Raw genomic sequence first — 23,649 nt, 5'->3', positions numbered from 1 at the left:
CCTCTGTATCATGTATTGCGTTTTATACATAACACATAAATATATAGCATTATATTACCCCCGTCCCCTGAGATGTGTGACTCAAATAGGAAAAAAAAACATAAAAAATGTCCCCTTTTCTCCGTCGAGGCTGACTCATCAGTTAGTAGCTGGGGAGCAAAAACTGTCAGTGAGATCTGAAACGAGCGTGGGGAACTTGGGATGTGTTACAAACGGTGTGATCACACTCATTGTCTATCTGCAGAGCATACTCTCCCTTAATGTCTTGACAGGACATATTCAAACTTGCTTATGCTTGTAAAAAAAACGCATGCATTTGGCACAATAAAGTGCAGGAATTAGCTGCCCGCTGCTTTTAAGTACTAACTTTGAACATGGAGCAGCAGTCCGCCACCCACTCAGCAACTTTGATCAGATACAACATACTGGATACACTTGACGCCATTCTAGACTATAAACAGGCTGTTTATTTCTTCATATGAAGGTCGACTGTTTTTATTTCTCGCTTTAAAATATGTGAGGTGTTTACATAAGTAAGCTAAGTACAAGCAGTGATAAGACATGTTGGTACTGAAGTACATGACACAGCACAGCAGTATTCTTTACATGGTCACATTATGTCAAATGGTAGAGTGAATTGTGAATGTGTACTTTTAATGGTTATGGTAATGGTAATGGTAATGGTTTTATTTCATTAGAACATGCATCAGATTACACTTGAGTGCATCCCATAATCAGTTCCCAGTTCCACATGTCCAAAAGGAGTAGGAAGAAGCAAAGCTTATTAAATCCTACCCCTCCATCTGGTACTTTTACAATCAGTAACTCTTACATTTGTTCACTTCCTGCTTTCCATAATACTGTTTAAGGTTTTTTATGTTTTTTTTTTAATAATGTACCTCGTACCGAAGTACGAGGTGATATGAGCATCCAATGACATAATGGGTACCATAGTAATTGTCAATATAGTGATATATATAGCCCATCATGACTGGTTCAAGACTCTGATACTGTTACTGATACTTACTTATACTAATTTGTTCACTTCCTGCTTTCCTAATATAGTTTACATTTTATTTTTATTTTTATTTTTATTTTTATTTTTATATTTATATTTATATTTATTTTTATTTTTATTTTTATTTTTATTTTTATTTTTATTTTTATTTTTATTTTTATTTTTATTTTTAAGCCCTGCAATTGGCTGGCGACCAATGGAAAGCTGATAAGTTCCAGAAGCCTCCCCTTCTCTCTTCGATTACCGCTGTTCACTCGCAACACAATCCTGCTTTTAAGCCCTAAATATAACTCACACGCTTATTAAATGTATTTAATATATGAAATATAGATGTACTCTACACTGATGAATGATAATAATTCACATAGATGCAAGTTTTGAGGCTTTTGCATCTCACAGACTACTGAACAAAGTCCAAAATCTCAATGCGTGACAAAGACATGAACGTATAAAAATGTATAATATAAAAAAAATTTAAAAATGTATAATATAAAAAAATATATATATGTAAAAATAATAATATTAAAAAAAAAGAATTATTACCAACATATGGTGAATACCCAAGAAAACAAAACCTCGTCCTTGAAAACATGCCTGTCCAAAATGCTAGATTTTGTTCATCACTTGTTTCAGTCTGATCTGACCCATTTTTATCCACTTAAGATTCATTTAGTAAAAACTAGAGAGAAAGATAGAGAGTCATAACTTGACAGATGTAAAGGGAGGAAAAGAGACCGGAGCATCTGTCAGCTTAGCTCCCTGTGGAAGAATGTTTGTTCCCGCAAGCTGCTCACTTTAAAACCGGGGGCCAATTACAGTTAATGGCAAAATGAAGCATATGCCAAGATTACATTGCTGTCCATTTCCTCCGACACGAACCAACCCAGAGGCGAGAGCAAAGTGGAAATGAATTAATTTACACACCATGTGACCCCCTCCAAATATGGTTTACCTGCACAACATGGGTCACATGATACAATTTCCATTTCAGGCACAAAATCTGATCCAGGGCATCCTGGATGCTGCATATCCTGTGTAATGGATGAACCACAGTAGCCAACATCCAGCATTACAGTGTAATATTCACATTTTGGGCTGTAAATTCGTGGCGCATGGCGCACCCCACGCAGTGGTAATTAGGTCCAGCGCACCACTGTGCGCAGCAAATTTCGTAATTTAGGCGTGGAGGGAATTTTTAGCTTGCCGCAGTGACTTAAATTAAATTAAATTAAATTAAATTAAATTAAATTAAATTAAATTAAATTAAATTAAATTAAATTAAATTAAATTAAATTAAATTAAATTAAATTAAATTAAATTAAATTAAATTAAATCAAATCATGTACCGAAGTACTCGGTGATATGAGCATCCAATGACATAATGGGTACCATAGTAAGTGTCAATGTAGTGATATATATAGCACATCATGACTGGTTCAAGACTCTTCATGGCGCACCCCACACAGTGGTAATTTGGTCCAGCGCACCACTGTGCGCAGCAAATTTCGTAATTTGGGCGTGGAGGGAATTTTCAGCCTGGCGCAGTGACATAAATTAAATTAAATTAAATTAAATTAAATTAAATTAAATTAAATTAAATTAAATTAAATTAAATTAAATTAAATTAAATTAAATTAAATTAAATTAAATTAAATTAAATTAAATTAAATTAAATTAAATTAAATTAAATCATGTACCGATGTAGGAGGTGATATGACCATCCATTGACATAATGGGTACCATAGTAAGTGTCAATATAGTGATATATATAGCACATCATGACTGGTTCAAGACTCTTCTTGGCGCACCCCACACAGTGGTAATTTGGTCTAGCGCACCACTGTGCGCAGCAAATTTCGACGTGGAGGGAATTTTCAGCTTGGCGCAGTGACAATTTCATGACAAAACAGCACGCTAAAGGTGAAAAGCTGAAAGCTCACCAGCTCCGACCTGGTCTATTCTTGGCGCAGGCGAAGCGCAGTGGTAAATTAGCTTACAGGTACACAGTGTTCACACCAATGAAAGGAAAGGAGATCCCACCTGAAATGTTTTCCATGCGGGACAGTGGAGGTGGTGCATTCTGATCTATGCTGGGGTGCTATTTCTTCAGTGGAAAAATGGAGGTTTGGGTTGTGCAGGGGCGTCAAACGGTGGATATATGTGCAGATATTGCAGGGGGCTTCCCTCATGACTAAAAGCCCTTATCTGTGTGGCAGCCATTTGCTTTTTCAACAGGATAACGCTGCAGTTCCTGCCTGACAAAGGACGTCTTCCAGAGTTTTTGGACCATCCTGCATGTTCCTCTGGTGTAAAACCAACTGAGAACATTTGGTGATGGATGGCAAGGCTGGTTTGGTTTACAATAGATTTCTTTTTGTCTTCTTTTTGCAGTTTGAAGATCTACTATTTTGATGATGTGAGCACTTCAAGTGCTAATCTGGTCCACAAGACCTTCAAAATGTTGATTTATGAAACACTTGAAGTCACTAATGGAGGGGCACCTTCATGTTGTTATGAAGCAAATGACTTTCAGTGTCAAGTGCTGAGAAGAGCTATTAAACACGTTACCTGGCTAACGTGACTGTCAGAAATAAGCTAATAATCTATAAATTGGGGTCCAAAAATGTGACCTGGTGAGGAAGTTCTAAATGAAATCCATGCAGTCATTGAACCAGTTTTAGAAATGATATAAGGGAGTCACTGGTTGGCGGTTTATTTATGGTACAGTTTATTTTGGGTGTTTGCTATAATAATTCCTGTGATAAACAAAGGAACCTTTTCGGTCAAATGCCCCCGAAGTCATCTGTTGGCATTTGAAAAATCATCAGCATGTCATGCCAGAACCCAGCGTACCATCATGGGAGCTCAATTTAGACCAGCATCAAAGGATTAACTTTGCACAGTTTGCTGTAATTTGTTTTTGTGGTATTTATTTTGCAAAGGACGCACCTCAGAAAGGGGAGGGGGGGGGTGTAATCATCGAATGGTGCCCCAATACTTTTGTGCAACATTCATTCATGCTGGAGTCTTCAGGCTAGAGGCGGGGTACACCCTGGACTGGTTGCCAGCCAATCACAGGGCACATATAGACAAACAACCATTCACACTCACATTCATACCTATGGACAATTTGGAGTCGCTAATTAACCTAGCATGTTTTTGGAATATGGGAGGAAACCGGAGTACCCGAAGAAAACATACACGGGGAGAACATGCAAACTCTGGTGGAATTGAACTCGGGTCTCCTAGCTGTGATGTCTGAACGCTAACCACTAGACCACCATGCAGCCCTCCTTGTGTGCAGGATTTTATTGTTTCATTCTTAACAGTACCCAGCTTATTTTTACACCAAATTTATGTTTATGTATTTTTATGACGTTCCAACAGACGTTCAAACCCCCGATCTCCTGTTTGTCAAGCTAACATGCTAACCCATACCAGTCAGCATTTGCATTGGATAATAAGGCTCTGTTGACTTTTTTACATATTTATGTTTACATAAATGTTGGCAGCGATGTCTTCAGATCCGTCAATCTTTCTCGTGTTGTTGATTTGATTGAATCACACCGGGTTCACCGGCACTTCCTGCTTTCCGAATATAGTTTAACGTTTATTTTTATTCATTTGTAATTTTGTAATTTTTTTTAATTTTTAATTTTTAATTTTTAATTTTTAATTTTTAATTTTTAATTTTTAATTTTTAATTTTTAATTTTTAATTTTTAATTTTTAATTTTTAATTTTTAATTTTTAATTTTTAATTTTGTTAGTTTTTTAAATTTTTTATTTTATTAAAAATTACATTTATTATTAAAAAAAATGGGGCTCCTATAATTGTGGACAGACTCCCAACTTGTCACACTGTCATTCCTAAGTATCAGCTGTCCACAGAGAGGTTAAAAGCGTGTAAACATTTCAAATTGCCGCCGACAATGGAACAATTGCAAAGCTGAACTATGTGAGGAGCTGTGACCAACAGCTATAATGAGGTTGACCTCCGACTGTGTCATTTTTTATTCACAGGATCAATGCTCATAAGGAACCATGAAAACACAGTTTAGAGTGCAAATACCCAAGGTGATGGCTTGAATCAGGGGTCTCAAACACGCGGCCTGCGGGCCAAATGTGGCCCGCAGGACACTAGTTTGAGGCCCCCGCCTTGATATGAAAGTTTAATGTTGATATGGATGCTGTATGGTATCATGTACCCAGAAAAAATTATTACGTTTGATTAATGTTCATGTTAAAGGTTAAATAACTGTTAATAGTTATCCTCCCTATCCGTGTGGAAGTGGTAAGTTTTTGGCTATTTAAGTTTAAAGGAAATAACTTGGAGGCTACCGTTTAGGTCGCTAGCTCTCTAGTTTGCGAGTTAGCATGTGTCTCAAGACCCTGCAGTTGCGCAATATGTTGTAAATAAAAAGAGTATAAATGTGACTATAGTCGTGTTTTGTCATGTCTACAGGGCTCTAATAATTCTTTGTTAATTTTAATATGAAAAAATAATTTGTCTACCCACTAACTATATGTGGTTTCTTAAGTTTTTATTATTTGCCATTTTATTATTATTATTATATTTATTTATTTATTACTGATTGATTGATTTTCTTTATTCTTGATTTGTTTATTTATTTTTCATCTTATTTTGTGTAGAAAAATAAAAATTAAGATATTTGAGAACAGTGGAATGTTTTATCAGAGCTTTTCTTGTAGAAAATCGGAACCAAAGCAAAGTTGTTGTTTTTTTTTTTGGAAAACCTGATGCGGCCCAGCCCCGCCCAGACCCTAGCTCCAGTGGCGCCCAGGTAAATTGAGTTTGAGTCCCCTGGCTTGAATCTATTTTTGTACCTCTTCAAGTGAGAGTTTCTAATCACCTAATGACCTGATTTTTTGGTTTTTTACCGATTAACCGAACATGCATGTTTTTGGACTGTATATAAAGTCCACACCATAACCAGTTTTGAACCCAGAACTACTTATTTCCATTCCGAAAAATGAATCACGAACAGAGCAGGCTGTAGAATGACCAACCAATGTACTTAACATATAAGTTCAACTGGTCAAAAACATCATTACTGATGTTTATTTGCCTCTCTTTTTATCCTCCTTTTCCGAAATGAGCCCAGACTGCAATAATAGGAGTTATTCAAGGTGTGTGCGTTGAGGGTGGAATTGAGGGCAAGGCGGGTATTTGCAACGGACGATGCAGGTAGCCGCACATACCCTCGCAGGTATATCCGTCACCGCTGAATTTGGTCAAATTATGCACATGAGCCGTGAAATAAGCAATCTGCAGGGTATCTTGGGAAGCTTCCAAAAAAAAAATGCTCTCTGCCTTCAAGGATGGTATTCAATTTCAAAGTAAAAGCCAAATCAGGACTTGATACCCTGGTCAATAGCGTGTGATGGCACATATATAATGAACAACTATCAAGAGATGCACTGCTGCTTGTACATTAGGACAATATGAGTTTTAACCTTCCTCTTGTGTTCGATTTCTGGTATCATCTCTTATGTTAGCGGGTTGGTTTTGACCCATGTATTAAATCAGCTATAAAATACAATAAAACAATAAGTTACTATCAAATTTATCATCTCTTGGTTACCTTCTTAGGCTTCCTCATCCATGAAAATATTGGTTTTATTAATTTTGGTGTGGGCATGTAGGCCTTTTTTTGTCACTATACCCCTCCATTTCTATTTCCAAAAATGGTCAAATGAACCTCAAAAGAATCATATTAATAAATTAAAGGTTATTTTGTTACCTGGCTATCACTGACGGCTATAGAACATATCTCTTAAATCAATTAGTTTTATTTATTTTCTCATTTTAGTATTAATCACTAAAGAAACATCTATGGCAGGGGTCTCAAACTCAATTTACTTGGGGGCCACTGGAGCTAGGGTCTGGGCAAGGCTGGGCCGCATCAGGTTTTCCAAAAAAAAAAAAAAAAAAAAAAAAAAACGCATTTATTAAAAACAGAAAAATATACAAACTTTTTCAGTGCTTTGGTTCCGATTTTCTACAATAAAAGCTCTGATAAAACATTCCACTGTTCTCAAATATCTTACTTTTTATTTTTCTGCACAAGATAAGATGAAAAATAAATAAACAAATCAAGAATAAAGAAAATCAATCAATCAGTAATAAATAAATATAATAATAATAATAATAATAAAACGGCAAATAATAAAAACTTAAGAAACCACATATAGTTGGTGGGTAGACAAATTATTTTTTTTCAGATTAAAATGAACAAAGCATTATTAGAGCCCTGTAGATATGACAAAACACGACTTTAGTCACATTTATACTCTTTTTATTTACAACATATTGCGCAACTGCAGGGTCTTGAGACACATGCTAACTCGCAAACTAGAGAGCTAGCGACCTAAACGGTAGCCTTCAAGTTATTTCCTTTCAACTTAAATAGCCAAAAACTTACCACTTCCACATGGATAGGGAGGATAACTATTAACAGTTATTTAACCTTTAACATGAACATGAATCAAACGTAATAATTTTTTCTGGGTACATGATACCATACAGCATCCATATCAAACTTGCGCGTGCCGCACTAACATTAAACTTTCATATCAAGGCGGAGGCCTCAAAGTAGTGTCCTGCGTGCCACATTTGGCCCGCGGGCCGCGTGTTTGAGACCCCTGATCTATGGTGTTCGGGTGAATTTTGACCCATATATATAAATGTCAAGAAAAGGTAGAAAAAGTGATTGTTTTCATCAACAGAACTTTAGTATAAAGTGAAATGAAAAAGCAGAACAGGTCCAGATCTTGGTTCACTGTACTTCTTGCCATTCTTTCCATGATCCAAATTGTAAAAGTGAAATCAGCCATCAGTCAAATGAGTGAATTCACCTCACATGTAAACTGGACCTTGTTTTTCTGCTGGTATACTGGAAAATCGGTCAAAATGAGAATCCCCTGAAGCTTCCATGATGAGAAGAGGAGCTGGTTGTCATTGTGTTGGCTAATTGTACACTTATGATTTCGGTTGTGGCTCAAAATATTGCTAACAATACAGTGGTCATAATTTCAACCAGGCCATTTTAAAATGTAGTAAAAATTATTTTTTTGTTTTTATTTTGTTGAAATAGAGTTTCCTGACAAAGTCAAAAATATTGCTTTATAGTCATATCATTATAACCGGGTCGAAACCGACAATACAGTGGTCATAATTTCAACCAGGCCATTTTAAAATGTAGTAAAAATTATTTTTTCTGTTTTATTTTGTTGAAATAGAGTTTCCTGACAAAGTCAATAAACAAAATGTTATGAGATTCTTTTTATGCATTAAAATGTAAACACAAGAGGAGGGTTAAAAACTTACTAGAACACAATACTAGAACATTTGCAATAAAGAAGAGATGATGGTGTCACCGCACGACATTTCATGACGATGGTCATGATCTGTAGGGAGATAGGACCATTACTCGGCGAGTGCAGAAAGGGGGGGGGGGGGGGAGAGAAAAGGCAAATTTAATCGCCTTTTACAGCATGGTGAGTCACTCTCGCAACATTTGTTGTTGTCTCAATTCCTGTGTGGGGTGGCAAATCAACTGGGAGCCAGAAAACACCATTTCATTTTGACCTTCTACTAAAAAGCACTTTTTGTTTTGTCGTTTCCTCTGGAGCACTCACGCAGGCAGACACACAGGAAAAAAAAAAAAAAAAAAAAAAAACCACATACTGCTCTCTCTCTTCCCGCTCAGAAAGAAAAAGTCTGAACAAAGGACAATAAAAATATGATATTTCCTTTGATGAATGACTAATGTGACGTGATTATTCTCCTCGGCTTCATGCTAATATTGGCTGGACGCTTGAGGTTCAGACAGGTAGACTAAAAATAAACATTCAAATGGATCTAATTTAGGACTCAACGAAAGAGGGGACACATAAAGTATGATTAGCACCAAATTCAAAAGGTGTCTGTCATTTGCAGCACTCGAACGCGCGGTCAATGTCCATCACAAAGTAGCTGATAGTCATCACATTTTAGAATTGCTCTCTTTCCTTTTTTTCCTTTGACACCATTTGCATAATAATTCAACCACATATAGTATTTGGGAAGGGGGGGGGGCACATAAGTCAACCTCTACTCTTGACCTGTGTACCAGGCAAGGTGGCTTATCTCTTATCTCGATGAGGAGTGGATCTAGTGATCTATTGCGTTGTTCATTCGCCATATCAGTTTAATTAAATGTCATCGATTCCACACAACAGCCACGTATACATGGACGCAAATATTCCAATTCCATTCGGGTTATTTGCTCAAACGGAAAGAATCTAACCTTTTGTATACACCTCATTCCGAAAAAAAAAAAAGTGCCAATCCGAATGAATATATAATGGGATTCCCAGGGGTGGAATATTCCTTTCCCCAATCCGATTGAGGTATCTTGTACCCGCTCAAACGGAAAGTTGTCAGACTGCGTTCTTCTTCCTGGTGTTTTTCTTCTTCTGTTGTTTATTGGCAGTTGGCAAGCAGCTTTGGTGTGCATTAGCGCCATCTGTGGAACAGAATCTAAACCAGGGGTGGGCAAACTACGGCCCGGGGGCCGCATCCGGCCCGCCAAGTGTTTGAATACGGCCCGCCCAATCTTTCCAAAGTATTTCATTTAAACTCAACATACAACTTGGCTTGAATAATAATAATAATAATAATAATAATAATATGTTATTAGTAGTAGTAGCATCATTATTAGTAGTAGTAGTATATTATTATTATTATTAACAATAATATACAATAATAATACATTTATTATTATTATTATAAATGTTTATTTCATAAATTTTTAATGCACTTTACATCAAATAAATGATCTCAAAGTACACATATAGCATATTGCATGACACTTTTACAGATAAATAATTCCAGGACTGTTACGTGTAAAATATAGAATCTGGCCCCCCCGTCAATTTTGTTAAATCAATGCCCCCCCAGTCAAAAAGTTTGCCCACCCCTAATCTAAACCCTTCTATACGCCATTCACAAGTCCACTTTTATTTAAAAAAAATTATATGGCTTTAAATTAATATTAATGTTAATGTTAATGTTAATGTTAATGTTAATGTTAATGTTAATGTTAATGTTAATGTTAATGTTAATGTTAATAATAATAACTAATATTAATTAATTAATTATTAAAATTTGTATTTATAATATTAATTATTATTAATTATTATTTTAATATTTTTTTAAATTATAAAATATAAATAAAATAAATTACAATATTATACTTTATCTTTTCCTGTTCCTGGGTGCGTTCTTTCAACGAATGCTGAGATATGACGTAACATGCAGCTCCAGACGTTCTTCGATTTAAAAAAATGGAGGCCAGCAATCGGCACTGGACTGCTAAGCAAAGTTTGTTTTTGATTCAAACTAAATTTCAAGACTGGACGAACGAAAAACTGGGAATACGGAGTTATTCCAACAAGTGAAAGAAAAACTCCAGGAAGTCGGTATCACGTGATGTTGGTGTTTACGTTTTTCTGGGCATGCCCCGTTGACTATTCTGGTTGATTATAGCGCCGCATGTAGACACGCCATTGGAATATTCCTTTCCATGTATACCATTGCTTTCGGAAAGGTCATTCGGAAAGAGAAAAACTCCTCATGTCAACGTGGCTTATGAAGCACAACAGACTGAAGACAAACAATATTCTACTGACATAAAAGCATTTGAACATCACAGCCTGTTGAGTTGCTTCTTCCAGACACTCTCCAATGTTTTGGAAGGCACACTTTCACACAACTATACACAAACCACAAAGTAAAGATGTCATGCAACAAGTAGCGTTAATGTAGCTGGGGCCTTAAATGTCAAAAAATACAAAAAAGTATAGCAATCCTGGATTGAATGGAAAGACGAAGTCATAGTTTACAGAGATTGAGTACACACTGGACCACAAAATGCAATTCAAATTGAGTTGAGGTTGGAGGGCATTTGAAATGAAGTCCTCAAAGGCCCCTGCTTAGGAAATGAAATTGCTATGGCTTTGGCCTCTCCCCCCACCCCCCTCCACACGGTTCCTCCACAGTGCATATTAATGAGCAGCAGCGGCACATGGTGAAGCAATGAGCTGAAGGATTCATGCAGGGAAACAAGACTAATCATCCATCTAAGTTCCATCCATCCACTAATTAAAGTCCACATACTCACAGTCATTCATTTTGGACTATTCCATTAGAAAAGAAAAAACAGATTAAAAAAAAAAAAGGTTCATAGCAGGGCTTTAGAATTGATTACTTGGTTATTGTGTGTGTCAAAGCGGGGCAGTTATCATATTTATATGAAATTATTGGCTAGCGTCTAATTGTCCCCAATATGTACTGCATTGGGAAGGTAAAAATGGGAACGACATTGCTGTGACTGTTCTTGCAGGCATTACATTTTTTTTAGTGTTTTTTTTTCCAAACTACAGTAATCCCTTGTTTATTATAATTAATTGATTCCATATCCAACAGTGATTATTGATTTTCGTCAAAGTAGGATTCCTTCTTTATTAATTGAATATTTTATTATTTACAGCTTGGAAAACCTGTTTCTGAACCAGGCCTGCCAAATGATTAAAAAAATTAATCAGATTAATCCGTTTTCAAAATGATTAATTAATCATGATTAATCACCATTTGCAACTATGTCTGAAATATGCAGATTTTTGCTGTATTTTAACAAAAGAAAGATAAAATGCATGTATTAAAAGCTTCTGACAATTCATTCATTCATTCATTTTCTACCGCTTTTTCCTGACGAGGGTCGCGGGGGGTGCTGGAGCCTATCCCAACTGTCTTCGGGCGAGAGGCGCGGTACACCCTGGACTGGTGGCCAGCCAATCACAGGGCACATATAGACAAACAACCATTCACACTCACATTCATACCTATGGACAATTTGGAGTCGCTAATTAACCTAGCATGTTTTCGGAATGTGGGAAGAAAACCGGAGTACCTGGAGAAAACCCACGCATGCACGGGGAGAACATGCAAACTCCACACAGAGATGGCCGAGGGTGGAATTGAACCCTGGTCTCCTAGCTGTGAGGTCTGCGTGCTAACCACTCAACCACCGTGCCGTGCCGCCTTCTGACAATTTAACTAGCTTCTTTATTTCGAACATGAAAAACATCCAAAGCACAACAAATCAACCAAAATCAAAACAAATAAAAATATTTATGTATATATAAACGTACACATGTTTGAAAATTTCGAACTAGCATTTTAAATCTAGCCTAATAGTTGTATTTTTGTTCATTTAGCCATATTTATGCTTGAAAAATGCTTAAATTATGGCAAAAAGTACATAAATTATGAACCAAGATGTTCTAAGGGACAACTGTATCCTACATCCCATCCGAGTCCGGAGACTCCCAGGTGGCTGGAGGGAAAATAAAAAGCGAGACAAGAAGAAAAGATTTGTGGCACTCGACAGCCCTACTTATTCCCGGCCAGCCTCTGACCCCGTTCTCAAAAAAGCAATTTGAGATCAGCCTAGAGGCCGCGACCTTTCCTCATGCAATATATTTGGAAGCAGTCAGTCACAAGGAGACACAGCACACTCCATCTAGGAAGATTAAAAATCCAATTCTAGGTAAAGACTCTTTGTGAGGGAGCCAATGGAGAGTAGAATAAGGTTATTCAGTGTTTCACAATGTAGGAATAAAATGATTCTTCTACAAACTGTTGATCTGGGACATCTCTGAGGATCGCACTAGTGTATCGTGAGATAATAAAAAGATGGCTGCTACATTCGCCAAAGCCGTCTTCCGTCCCTCCAAGTATGCTGTATGTTTGCCGTCTCCCAGTTACTGCCACCAAAAACCATTCATTAGGATGGTGCCGCCATCATGCTTCACTGTAAGGAGGGTGTTTGCCAATGGTGCCTCATCCTGACATGATGTTTGGAATTTAGGCTAAGTGTTCATTAGCCACGTTTACATTAGGAATTTTTCTCTTTCCGAATGACCTTTCCGAAAGCAATGGTATACATGAAAAAGAATATTCCAATCACGTGTCTACATGTGCCGCTATAATCAACCAGAATAGTCAATGGGGCATGCCCAGTAAAACGAAAACACCAATATCACGTGATACCGACTTCCTGGAGTTTTTCTTTCACTTGTTGGAATAACTCCGTATTCCCAGTTTTTCCTTCGTCCAGTCTTGAAATTTAGTTTGAATCAAAAACAAACTTTCCGCAGCAGTCCAGTGCCGATTGCTGGCCTCCATTTTTTTTTAAATCGAAGCTGCGTGTTACATCATATCTCAGCATTCGCTGAAAGAACGCACCCGGGAACAGGAAAAGATAAAGTATAATATTATAATTTATCTTATTTATAATATTTTATAATTTAAAAATTATTAAAATAATAATTATTAATAATTATTATTAATTATTAATAATTAATTATTAATTATTATTATTATTAATAATAATAATTAGTAGTAATAATTAATAATATTTAGTAGCATTTTAATAATAATTATTTAATAATTAATAACTAATACTTAATAATAATTTAGTAATTATTATTAAAATAATTTAAAACTTAAAACCATATAATTTTTTTAAAATAAAACTGGACTTGTGAATGGCGTATAGAAGGGTTTAGATTCTGTTCCACAGATAGCGCTAATGCACACCAAAGCTGCTTGCCAACCGCCAATAAACAACAGAAGAAGAAAAAGACCACGAAGAAGACAACCGATTGAGCGGGTACAAGATACCTCAATCGGATTGGGGAAAGGAATATTCCATCCCTGTGAATCCCATTATATATTCATTCGGATTGGCATTTTTCTTTCGGAATGAGGTGTATACAAAGGTTAGACTTATTCCATTTGAGCAAATAACCCGAATGGAATTGGAATATTTGTGCCCATGTATACGTGGCTATTGTTGCTTTCGTTCGATTGGTTCTCATGGTCTTTTTCGGTTCAAACTCCAAATAGGCTATCATACGGCTTCCATCGGATTCACTCCACCATAAAAAGAGGAGCTCACTCATAGAAACACAAAACAAAAAAACACAAATGGAAACCATGCAAAATGTAAAACAAACGTAGATAAAATCCTAATCAGCAATTGGCTGATTAATAAACAAGGTTGTCGATCAGCACCAGATCCAAGACAATAAATCGTTCGGTGCTACACAGGCAAAGTACGTAGATCTTTTTAAGAAAGAGACTTACCAAAGCTTTTATCGGTGCACGCCCCTCTGTGCGTCAGTAAACAATGAAAAGATTAAAGGGAGAAGGTAATCTGCTGCCTGGTGATGAGCCAGGGGATCCTGGGGCTCCTTGGCTGTCTATGATAAGTCCACAGTCATCCCCAAACACCAGCTGATAGAGTCCAGGCTCATTTGTCTTCGTACTTAGGGATAGTGCCAACTCACAAAAATAGAATTTTCTCAAAAACCTCGACTTTAGTAGTTTTGCACATACGAGCACGTCCATTAAGCAAGAAAAAGACAAAAAGAGGGAAATGAGGTATGGAAAGCAATTACCAAAACAACACTCCATTTACCCTAATGTTCCGTGAACTCATATCCCTGGAGACTTTAAAATATGTTTTTGACCATTGTGCTGCTGACGTTTGGTTGGTGTAGGCAGGGGGAGGGATTTTTTATATATACTGTATGTGTCTATGGTCCATATCGACAATGGATGGTTTTCTTAGTATGACCTCCAAGGCGTAACCCCAGCAACACACACACACATCACAGCATGCTAGGATTAGTTCTCCAGAACGAGGAAGGCTTGATAATGGGAATTGGTCCATTCCTCTTTGATTAAAAAACACTTGCTGTACACACGCTGTAGCTACTTAAGTGGTCTCTTTATCTTATGGTAATGGTAATAGAAATGGTAATGGTAATGGTAATGGTAATGGTAATGGTAATGGTTTTATTTCATTTGAACATGCATCAGATTACAATTGAGTGCATCCCATAATCAGTTCACAGTTCCACGTGTCCAAAAGGAGTAGGAAGAAGCAAAGCTTATTAAATCCTACCACTCCATCTGATACTTTTAATTTGTTCACTTCCTGCTTTCCTAATATATATTTTTATTTTTATTTTTATTTTTATTTTTATTTTTATTTTTATTTTTATTTTTATTTTTATGTTTATTTTTATTTTTATTTTTATTTTTATTTTTATTTTTATTTTTATTTTTATTTTTATTTTTATTTTTATTTTTATTTTTATTTTTATTTTTATTTTTTGGACACATACCGAAGTACTAGGTGATATGACCATACAAGGTGTTCCCCAAGGTTCGGTGCTTGGTCCTCTTTTTAATTTTAATTTTAATTTTAATTTTAATTTTAATTTTAATTTTAATTTTAATTTTAATTTTAATTTTAATTTTAATTTTAATTTTAATTTTAATTTTAATTTTAATTTTAATTTTAATTTTAATTTTAATTTTAATTTTAATTTTAATTTTTTTTTGGACACGTACCGAAGTACTAGGTGATATGACCATACAATGACATAATGGGTACCATAGTAAACACATAAATAGCTGCTCCTCCTCCACAGCCCCTTTACCCCAAGGTGTTCCCCAAGGTTGGGTGCTTGGTCCTCTTCTCTTTTTTATTTTTTTAAATTATTTTTTATTTTTATTTTTATTTTTATTTTTATTTTTATTTTTATTTTTATTTTTATTTTTATTTTTATTTTTATTTTTATTTTTATTTTTATTTTTATTTTTATTTTTATTTTTATTTTTATTTTTATTTTTGACACGTACACGGTTCGGTGCTTGGTCCTCTTCCCTTTTTGTATTTAAAAAGAAAAAAATTGATTTTATTTTTGTCACGTACCGAAATATGAGGTGATAATGGGTACCATAGTAAGTGTCAATATAGTGATATATATAGCACATCATGACTGGTTCAAGACTCTTCATCCTTGTATTTAAACATCAACTGCTTGTATTGTTTCTTGAATTGGCTCATCGTTGTGCATTGTTTGAATTTGAGTTGATTCAAGATTTAGGAATCCTTCTCACACATATGAGAGAATAAAAGACACACACAGACTGAGACTAAAAAAGTTGCACAGGAGCATGGTCGTTTTTGTGATAATGTGCACCTTTTTCAATCAAGAATTGCTTCATTTATGCGTAAACATAACGCAAACACTGCAAACTAGGCGTCATGCTTTTCAGCCAATAAATGACATGCATTACCTTGGCAAATTAGGGCAAATTAAGGCAAGTGTAAACACGGCTGACAGTAATCCATCCAATTAAACAGGAGATACCTTAAGTGACACCAACATAGAGCAAATAGCAGGTCAACTGTGGCACGGAAATCTGATTCAATTATAGGAAATCAAAGTGGTGTTGCAGCTTTTTTAACAAAGAGAAAAATCCCATCAGAGGTGACTGCTTCAATGTCAGCCTGATCTCACTGTCGCCAACAGGATTACAAGCGGGACACCTCGCCTGCCCGCGTCTTTTCCTCTTGATTTCTCACACACTTCAGTCTTGCCTTCTCTTATTCATCCATCCATCCGCTTTATCACTCTCTTTCCCCTTTCTTTCCCTTCATCATCCACTACGCCCTACTTACCCTTACAGGCCACATCTATTTCCGATGCTGCTTATCCTCATTAGGGTGATAGGAGTATGCTGGAGCCTATCCCAGCTGACTTTGGGTGAGAGCCAGCCAATCACAGGTAATTGTGATTTTAGTCCTATAATATTTTGACTTTATTCTCGTCACATCATAACATTTTCCACAACCTAATTTTCATAAAATTACAACTTTTCATTATTCATTCAATCATTTTCTACTGCTTATCCTCACGAGGGTCGCGGGGGTGCTGGAGCCTATCCCAGCTGACTTTGTGTGAAAGGCAGAGTCCACCCTGGACTGGTGGCTAGCCAATCACAGGTAATTGTGATTTTAGTCCTATAATATTTTGACTTTATTATCATCACATCATAACATTTTCCACAACCTAATTTTCATAAAATGACAACTTTTCATTATTCATTCATTTATTCATTAATTTTCCACCACTTATCCTCACGTTGATCTCGGGGGTTGTGCTGGAGCCTATCTCAGCTGTCTTCGGTTGAGAGGCGGGGTACACCCTGGACTGGTGGCCAGCCAATCACAGGTAATTGTGATTTTAGTCCTATAATATTTTGACTTTATTCTCGTCACATCATAAGGTTTTCCACAACCTAATTTTCATAAAATTACATTCATTCATTCATTCATTTTCTTATCCTCACGAGGGTCACGGGGGTGCTGGACCCTATCCCAGCCGACTTCGGGCGAGAGGCGAGGTACACCCTGGACTGGTGGCCAGCCAATCACAGGTAATTGTGATTTTTGTCCTATAATATTTTGACTTTATTCTCGTCACATCATAAGGTTTTCCACAACCTAATTTTCATAAAATTACATTCATTCATTCATTCATTCATTCATTTTCTACCGCTTATCCTCACGAGGGTCGCGGGGGTGCTGGAGCCTATCCCAGCTGACTTCAGGTGAGAGGCAGGGTACAACATGGACTGTTGGCCAGCCAATCGCAGGAAATTGTGATTTTAGTCCTATAATATTTTGACTTTATTCTCGTCACATCATAACTTTCTCCACAACCTAATTTTCATAAAATTACAACTATTCATTATTTTCAGAGGAAAAGTCAGCATCTCTGCTTTGTTTTGTTTTTCTTTTCCGCTAGCACCACTTAACAGTTAATCGAATGCATGCAAAGTATTTTTATGCTCTGCTGAATAAATGAACAAATTTGACTGTCAAAACGGGGGATTAGAAACCCAAACTCAGACTTTTACAACAAAGTCTCAGAACTTTTCCTGGACAAGGAAATACTGTATACTTCCTAAACTAATAAAAAGGTAAGAACACAAATGTTTTTCGGTTTTCAAATAAATGAATGGTTCTAGGCTGCACGGCGGTCGAGTGGTTAGCGCGCAGACCTCAACAGCTAGGAGACCCAAATTCAATCCCACCCTCGGCCATCACTGTGTGGAGTTCTCCGGGTACTCTGGTTTCCTCCCACATTCCAAAAACATGCTAGGTTAATTAGCGACTCCAAATTGTCCATAGGTATGAATGTGAGTGTGAATGGTTGTTTGGCTATATGTGCCCTGTGATTGGCTGGCCACCAGTCCAGGGTTTTCCCCCGCCTCTCGCCTGAAGACAGCTGGGATAGGCTCCAGCACCCTCTGCGACCCTCGTGAGGAAAAAGCGGTAGAAAATGAATGAATGAATAATGAAAAGTTGTAATTTTATGAAAATTAGGTTGTGGAAAATGTTATGATGTGACAAGAATAAAGTCAAAATATTATTAAATGAATTCATTCATGGACAATTTGGAGTCGCCAATTAACCTAGCATGTTTTTGGAATGTGGGAGGAAACCGGAGTACCCGGAGAAAACCCACGCATGCACGGGGAGAACATGCAAACTCCACACAGAGATGCCCGAGGGTGGAATTGAACCCTGGTCTCCTAGCTGTGAGGACGGCGCACTAACCACTAGACCGCCGTGCTGCCCTGAATGAATGAAATTAATGAATTTCAAAATATGAATGGTATGAATGTGAGTGTGAATGGTTGTTTGTCTATATGTGCCCTGTGATTGGCTGGCCACCAGTCCAGGGTTTACCTGGACCGCCTCTCGCCCGAAGACAGCTGGGATAGGTTCCAGCACCCCCGCACCCTCATGAGGATAAGCGATCAAAAATGAATGAATGAATGAATGGTTCTAGGAAGTATATGAAAACATTTGCGAATTACCATATTCTGCTTTTTTTTTAATTATCTTTTTTTAGTTATGCCGAAACCTGTATCACGACCCGTCACTGTCATTTTCTATACTGCTTGTCCTCATTAGTGTCACAGGGAAACTGGAGCCTATTGGTAAATGATGATACCCATTGTCAGATAGCGCCATTTTTTTTTTTACATTTCTGTGAACAATGTACGGATCTAAATGATGAAAATTTAGTCATATTCATCCAAATTTGATCCAAATTTAGATTTGGTGCTATTCGTGTTAAAAGCTGATTAAAGCAAGCTTCGGCTTGTAGGCTGCTATATTACTTCCTGTTTTAGTCCACTGCGCACCAGTTCCATGAAGCCCTATCGTTGTCCACTGCATGTCTGGTCGCTTCTGTGGACACTCTGTGGATAATATCCCCAGCGGACACACAGACACACATACAGTATTGACATGCATGTAAAATGTCACTCAAGCGCTCTGCACATCCCTGTGGTTGGTGTATGATGGACGGTCCTATGAGGGTCCGTGTCACCTCCATATTTAGCCTCAACACCAGATGGAAGATAGAAGCCAATTTTGCTGCAGTCTTGACGTTTTTCTTCAAATTAATGACCTGAAGCATGTCATGTTTTTTTTTCTGATCGGTTCTGAAAGGCAGGACCATATTTTGGAGTGGATTTTGTCGATGCAGATTGTTCCAAATTCTATTCATAACTGAGATCTGGGAGGAACATACAATAGCTAGTTATTGGCATGCTTGGTAATTTTGATCTCTGTAATTACGCTCATGGAGAAACTCGCTTCTTAATGCTTCCTGTAGAGACTGGGATTGGGACTCGGCATTGAGAGAGAGGAAAAACAGGGATTTAAAATTGACTATGATGCATTTACTGTACAATGTGTGTGAATTACTCTATGGATTAAAGGTCAGGTCAGAACAGGATTCCATTACTGTATGATTATTATATGATAACTTCTCATCTGATCTGAGCATATGACATTTATTGTTTTTTATATTTTTATATATTTTTTTGTGTGGCTCTAATCCTGAATGCAGTCATCCTTCCTTGATCGCAGTTAATTGGTGAATTAGTGAATTTCTGCGAAGTAGTATTCCAATATCAATCCGTTTTCTATGCTGCTTATCCTCACTAGGGTCACAGAGGTATGCTGGAGCCTATCCCAGCTGACTTCAGGTACATACAGACAAACAATAATTCGCCAAAGTAAGATTCCTTATTTATAAATTGATTTTTTTCAGAGTTAGAGCATAGACAACCTAATTAAATAACACCCCATAATCACCTTTATACTTGTATTACTAATATAGTTGACATAATAATAGAAAATATTTTTTTATTCTTGTGGTGGTTATAGAATACTTCATAAAACGTGTTTTTCAATATTTGTTCCGAATTTCCCCGGTGGTCCCTCAGTGGTCTATTATTCATGATGATATTTAGTATTCTGCTCACCAGGTGTATTGCATGTTTGGGACGGTTGATTGACGATAGGATGGGTAATCGAGTCTGTAGGACATCTGATTAGCCAAACTTGGCAAACCACAGTCTACTTCAGTAATGGGTAGCGGTTCTGGTTTCAGTGGTTCCTTGGTTCCTTACCCTAAAAACACTTCACAGTACTTTTTTTTTTTTTTTCCGGGCGCCCCTGTCATCAATGGCACCCCAGATGGGCGATGTTGGGATTTACACATGTTTCTGACTTGAGATGATGAGCAGTGTGCGACGGGCCGGTATCTGACAACTTTCCGTTTGAACGGGTACAAGATACCTCAATCGGATCGGGGAAAGGAATATTCCATCCCTGTGAATCCGATTATATATTCATTCGGATTGGCACATTTTTTTCGGAATGAGGTGTATACAAAGGTTGGAATCTTTCCGTTTGAGCAAATAACCCGAATGGAATTGGAATATTTGGGTCCATGTATACGTGGATATTGTTGCATTTGTCCGATTGGTTGTCATGGTCTTTCGGTTCAAACTCCAAATAGGCTATCATGCGGCTTCCATCGGATTGGCACTTTTCTTTCGGAATAAGGTGTATACAAAGGTTAGATTCTGACAGTTTGAGCAAATAACCTGAATGGAATTGGAATATTTGGATCCATGTATACGTGGCTATTGTTGCTTTCGTCCGATTGGTTGTCATGGTCTTTCGGTTCAAACTCTATCATGCGGCTTCCATCGGAATGGCACTTTTCTTTCGGAATGATGTGTATACAAAGGTTAGAATCTTTCCGTTTGAGCAAATAACCCGAATGGAATTGGAATATTTGGGTCCATGTATTCGTGGATATTGTTGCTTTTGTCCGATTGGTTGTCATGGTCTTTTTCGGTTCAAACTCCAAATAGGCTATCATGCGGCTTCCATCGGATTGGCACTTTTCTTTCGGAATAAGGTGTATACAAAGGTTAGATTCTTCCTGTTTGAGCAAATAACCTGAATGGAATTGGAATATTTGGATCCATGTATACGTGGATATTGTTGCTTTCGTCCGATTGGTTGTCATGGTCTTTCGGTTCAAACTCTATCATGCGGCTTCCATCGGAATGGCACTTTTCTTTCGGAATGATGTGTATACAAAGGTTAGAATCTTTCCGTTTGAGCAAATAACCCGAATGGAATTGGAATATTTGGGTCCATGTATTCGTGGATATTGTTGCTTTTGTCCGATTGGTTGTCATGGTCTTTTTCGGTTCAAACTCCAAATAGGCTATCATGCGGCTTCCATCGGATTGGCACTTTTCTTTCGGAATAAGGTGTATACAAAGGTTAGATTCTGACAGTTTCAGCAAATAACCCAAATGGAATTGGAATATTTGGGTCCATGTATACGGGGCTATTCATGCGAACCGCTCCTGTCGGTTCTTAATGACAACCACCAACTCAGCATTGCACCTCTTGCCAGTTACTGACAACATTTGCTACAGAACGACAACATCCACAAAGCTAAGAAGGTTGCAGTGATGCAGTGTTGTATAAATGATGAAGTGATATTTCTATCAAATTAAAAAAAAAAAAAAAAAAACACAAAGCAAGCATTTCCTCCTGTGATGCTGCAGAAACCGGCTACACCACCTGACTCTAATCCAGTTACCCTGCCTATAATTCCTCTTTGTGCTGAACGGTTTGAGCAGTCATCCACCATAGAGATATTTAATACACTCTTGTGTGTCAGCTCATTCAATTAGCGAAGGCCCTGGAAAACACAACAAGTACAATATGTTTGTACTATATGTTTGTTAACCCTTTGACAAAAGATGACAAGCTAATAAAACACACACAAGTATAACATCTACTCTATTAACCAAATGTAGCATGTTCGTACTCACCGACAATCACAAAGGTTTTTTAGTCCCTGTTCCTGTTCCTGTTCACCTGTCGCTTCGAATGCTCCTACATCCCTTTGACTCGGGGTCCGGGTCACTTGTAGGGCTTGTGTGTACATGTATGTTTGTGTGCACGTCTCCTTGTCTCCTAATCCCTGCTGCGTAGGGTGCTAAGCAGCAACGGCTCACTAGAGAGTAGGTCGCATGCACCAGTGTTGGTGTGTCAGTACACTGTTTTCTTAAAGTGGCCATTATATAGCATTAGTCAAATACTAGGACCTTATACTGTATGTCAGGGGTCTCAAATTCAATTTACTTGGGGGCCACTGGAGATCGGGTCTGGGTGAGACTGGGCCGCATCAGGTATTCCAAAAAAAAACGCGTTTATTAAAAACAAAATTAATTTTAAAAACTTTGCTTTGGTTCCAATTTTCTACAAGAAAAGCGCTGATAAAACATTCCACTGTTCTCAAATATCTTACTTTTTATTTTTCTATACAAAATAAAATGAAAAATAAATAAACAAATCAAGAAGTAATAAATAAATAAATATAATAATAATAATAATAAAACGGCAAATAATAAAAACTTAAGAAACCACATATAGTTGGTGGGTAGACAAATGATTTTTTTCAGATTAAAATGAACAAAGCATTATTAGAGCCCTGTAGACATGACAAAACACGACTATAGTCACATTTATACTCTTTTATTTACAACATATTGCGCAACTGCAGGGTCTTGAGACACATGCTAACTCGCAAACTAGAGAGCTAGCGACCTAAACGGTAGCCTTCAAGTTATTTCCTTTCAACTTAAATAGCCAAAAACTTACCACTTCCACACGGATAGGGAGGATAACTATTAACAGTTATTTAACCTTTAACATGAACATTAATCAAACGTAATAATTTTTTCTGGGTACATGATACCATACAGCATCCATATCAAACTTGCGCGGGCCGCACTAACATTAAACTTTCATATCAAGGCGGGGGCCTCAAACTAGTGTCCTGCGGGCCACATTTGGCCCGCGGGCCGCGTGTTTGAGACCCTCGCTGTATGTACATGTACATACCGTATGTAGGCATCTTGATTGAAGTTTTTTAATTCCTTTGCAATGGTGTCACAGTACTGAAAAATTGATCGGTATTGAAGTATTTGCGTCTTCAGGATATACAAAATACCTTCAGTTTTCTATTTCCGGTCCCGTCATTGCTAATGAACTCTTAGTCTCACATGCATCACGGCTATCCACGGTAAGCAGATTAGTAGGCTGTATGGTGAGCTCTTAAAAGGACTATCACTCAAGCGAGAGGAGCTTCTAGGAATAGTCTTCTAATCAGAAGATATATTACAGAATAATAACAATAATAATTGTGAGACTTGAGATGTTATGATGATTTTTTTTACAGTATTATAAAATATTTCATACACCCAAAGACAGCTGGGATAGGCTCCAGCATAATCCTAATGAG

At 37.1% G+C, this 23,649-nt stretch overlaps 1 protein-coding gene across 3 annotated transcripts in view; it reads right to left on the bottom strand.

Annotated features, from left to right (window-relative positions):
* The window catches only part of sphkap (SPHK1 interactor, AKAP domain containing), a 104,330-nt gene extending 82,018 nt beyond the window's left edge, over positions 1–22,312 (bottom strand). For 2 of the 3 annotated variants that reach the window (XM_058079041.2, XM_078793004.1), the window contains exon 1: positions 22,175–22,312. The gene's annotated coding sequence lies outside the window, so the exon portion shown is untranslated. The remainder of the gene's footprint in view (positions 1–22,174) is intronic. The other variant, XM_058079047.2, reaches the window with a different exon arrangement.
* Between the last annotated feature and the right edge of the window lie 1,337 nt (positions 22,313–23,649).

This window comes from Doryrhamphus excisus, linkage group LG8 (assembly GCF_037039965.1).
Source record: "Doryrhamphus excisus strain RoL-2023G ecotype Guam linkage group LG8, RoL_Dexc_Guam_v1.1, whole genome shotgun sequence".
NCBI lineage: Eukaryota > Metazoa > Chordata > Actinopteri > Syngnathiformes > Syngnathidae > Doryrhamphus > Doryrhamphus excisus.
The sequence above is the reverse complement of the archived record's forward strand: the minus strand, read 5'-3'. Positions and strand labels throughout refer to the sequence as shown.